This window comes from Phocoena phocoena, chromosome 14 (genome assembly GCF_963924675.1).
Source record: "Phocoena phocoena chromosome 14, mPhoPho1.1, whole genome shotgun sequence".
Lineage (NCBI taxonomy): Eukaryota > Metazoa > Chordata > Mammalia > Artiodactyla > Phocoenidae > Phocoena > Phocoena phocoena.
This window is the reverse complement of record NC_089232.1, coordinates 36,223,210-36,226,864: the sequence shown is the minus strand read 5'-3', so window position 1 is coordinate 36,226,864 and position 3,655 is coordinate 36,223,210. Positions and strand designations below refer to the sequence as shown.

At 40.1% G+C, this 3,655-nt stretch overlaps 1 pseudogene; it reads left to right on the top strand.

Moving 5' to 3' along the window:
- The first annotated feature begins 843 nt into the window (after positions 1-843).
- LOC136133953 (probable RNA-binding protein 46) lies at positions 844-2,294 on the top strand (annotated as a pseudogene).
- The last annotated feature ends 1,361 nt before the right edge of the window (positions 2,295-3,655 follow it).

Sequence of the window (3,655 nt, the reverse complement as noted above, 5' to 3'; positions counted from 1 at the left end):
CTCTGCTCAAATCTGACCTTCTAGCCTGAAGGATGGAGGGGGAAGAGGAATCCTTTCCAAGCAGCCTAGTCTTCTCTCTTTTGCCCCCAAACACCTTCTGCCCATCTCAGAGCCCCTGCTCCTCCTTCCTTGTCCCCAGAAAGCCTTCCTTTTCCATACTGGGCAAGTCTATTAGCCGGGCAGCCTCCTGAGTGGGAGAGTTGTTATCTGTTGGAGCAGTCTGCCTCTGCACACATAGAAAGCTTTCGTTCAGCTTGGAAGTTTTTTTGTTTGTTTTGTTTTGTATTGCTTATTTATTCTCACTTTGTTTTAAATAAAAGTTTGAGGGCTTCCCTCGTGGCGCAGTGGTTAAGAATCTGCCTGCCATTGCAGGGGACACGGGTTCGAGCCCTCATCTAGGAAGATCCCACATGCCGCAGAGCAACTAAGCCCATGCACCGCAACTACTGAGACTGTGCTCTAGAGCCCGCGAGCCACAACTACTGAGCCCACACATGCCACAACTACTGAAGCCCGTGCGCCTAGAGCCTGTGCTCCACAACAAGAGAAGCCACCGCGATGAGAAGCCTGCGCACACAAGGAAGAATAGCCCCCGCTCACCACAACTAGAGAAAAGCCGGTGCGCAGCAACGAAGACCCAATGCAGCCAAAAATAAAATCAATTAAAGGGAGACCAGGCTAGGCGCGAGGACCTCGCGAGCTCCTCCACGTGGGCTCCCCTCCCCACTGCGGTGACCCCCGCTCCCACCGACTGGCCCCGAAACGAAACGGTGGCGGCGGTTTGTGGTCGTTGGTCCCAGGCATTTAGGACCAACAATTGAAGCCCCGAGGGGAACTGCAACTATGAATGAAGAAAATACAGATGGAACAAATGGATGCAGTAAAGTCTGAACTGGCACTCAGAATGAAGCAGCATTACTTACTTTGATGGAAAAGACTGGATACAACATGGTTCAAGAAAATGGGAAAGGAAGTTTGGTGGTCCGCCCCCAGGTTGGGAAGGTCCAACTCCACCTAGAGGCTGTGAACGTTTTGTAGGAAAAATACCTCGTGATATGTATGAAGATGAATTAGTTCCTGTATTTGAAAGAGCTGGGAAGACATACGAATTTCGACTTACGATGGAATTTAGTGGTGAAAATCGAGGTTATGCTTTTGTGATGTGTACTACAAAAGAAGAAGCCCAGTTAGCCATCAGAAGTCTTAATAATTATGAGATTCGACCAGGGAAGTTTATCGGTGTGTGTGTAAGCTTGGATAATTGCAGATTATTTATTGGAGTTATTCTGAAGGAAAAGAAGAAGGAAGAAATCTTGGATGAAATGAAGAAAGTTACAGAAGGAGTTGTAGATGTCATTGTTTACCCAAGCGCCACTGATAAGACCAAAAATCGCAGTTTTGCGTTTGTTGAGTATGAATCTCACAGAGCTACTGCTATGGCTAGGAGAAAACTAATTCCAGGAACCTTCGACCTGTAGGGCCATACCATTCAGGTAGTTTGGACTGACCCAGAGAAAGAGGTTGATGAGGAAACCACGCAGAGTTAAAGTTCTCTATGTGTGAAATGTAATGATCTCAACTACAGAGGAAACAAAGCAGAATTCAATAAATTCAAACCTGGTGCAGTTGAATGAGTAAAGAAACTTAGAGATTATGCTTTTGTTCACTTTTTCAACCGAGAGGATGCAGTGGCTGCTATGTCTGTTATGAATGGAAAATGCATTGATGGAGCAAGTATTGAGGTAACACTGGGAAAACCTGTAAATAAAGAAAACACTTGGAGACAGCATCTTAATGGTCAGATTAGCCCCAATTCAGAAAACCTGATTGTGTTTGCTAACAAAGAAGAGAGCCACCCAAAAACTCTAGGCATGGCACCAACTCTTCCAGCTTGTCTCAATGGCCAGCATGGCCCAAGCCTCCCTGAAATTGAAAGATGCGCTTATCCATTTTTTCCTGGAACAAAGCTTACTTCAATTAGTATGTATTCTTTAAAATCCAATCATTTCAATTCTGAAGTAATGCATTTGGATTATTACTGCAACAAAAATAATTGGGCACCACCAGAGTATTATTTATATTCAACAACAAGTCAAGATGGGAAAGTACTCTTGGCATATAAAATCGTTATTCCTGCTATTGCAAATGGATCCCAGAGTTACTTCATGCCAGACAAACTCTGTACTACGTTGGAAGATGCAAAGGAACTGGCAGCCCAGTTTACGTTACTTCATTTGGACAGGGAACAAAATCTCTTCAGCCTGGACTTATGTAGAAGAATTTGGAGAAAATAAACAGGTCCTTTCTGATGTTGCTTGAGCTTATTCTCCTGCAGTTGATCTCATTCCTGTTGGCTTAATATTAAGTCCCATGACAACACTAAGTTAACATTCATTTTTAGCCCTCATTTATAGCACCAGGAAAATATAGAAAAAACTTTACCTGAGCATTAGATGACCTAATTTCTTCTGTTCCTAGAAACACTGTACATTTTATAAGTAATCACTTCATAGTCATTTTCACACCCTTGGCTTACATTACACCAAAGAACATAGCTGAGTTTTTGGAAAGTACAGGATTTACAAATTTGGTCTTTAGTACTCACACACATCTATAAACATTATAACTAATGAAGCAAGAAATTATTGATACGTAAAATGAATGTTTATTGTGGAACAGTAATATTTCAAATGTTGGTTTTTAAAGAAATAATTTGGTTTAATTTTTGGATTTTTCTGTACTGTAAGTTGATAATGGTTTCTTGAAGTTTATTTTATAAAGATGATTCATTTTACTGTTTTATGGTACCAGTAGGATTCTAATGTTAAATTGGTTTATTGGATTGTATAAATGTTTACATTAGTGTTTAAATAATGAAATATTTGAGAGTTTTTGCAGTCCAGGGGTAAATGTTTCTGCTGGCTTGATACCTAATACAGTTTCAAAAAAGAAGCAAATATGAATTCACTGCTTATATCTTTTCTTCATGGATGACCCCTTAGTGTCAGTACCAAATTTAAAAGGAGCTTCATTGTGGATAGAGCAAGAGAAATCAGAGATTCCCTTTTTTGGTGATCATAAAGATACAAAACAATTAACAGATATCCAAGAAACAGATATCCAAGAATGCATTCTAGCAAGATCTCTGAAGCATTGTGTCAGTGAAAATTTACTTAATACTGACTGATGAAACTAACAGGATTTGCAATGCAGTGAATGCTGAAACAGTCTTTACCAGCAATATAAGATTATCAGGATTTTGAATGTTAGAACATTATGTGATTATAGTTTTAATGCTTTGTCTCTTTGAATTAAATTTGTAACCATAAAGATGTGAAGCATAATTGTTTTGCATTTATTTACAGACTACAATTTCTGTCACAGTTCAGTAAATAGTCTTTCCCCTGTTAGTGCTACCCTCTCTTCTGGGACTCCCAGTGTGCTTCCTTACACTTCAAGGCTTTATTCTTATCCAAGCTATCCTTTGTCACCAACAGTATCACTTGTTAATGGCAGCCATGTTGGACAGCGGCTATATATCTCCAATCAGGCCTCATTCTTCTGAAGAAAATATTGTAAACAGGAGTATGAAACTTTCCTTGTAAAGCATGCAAATTAAAATACTGTTTTATTTTAGAATCAGGTTTGTACATTT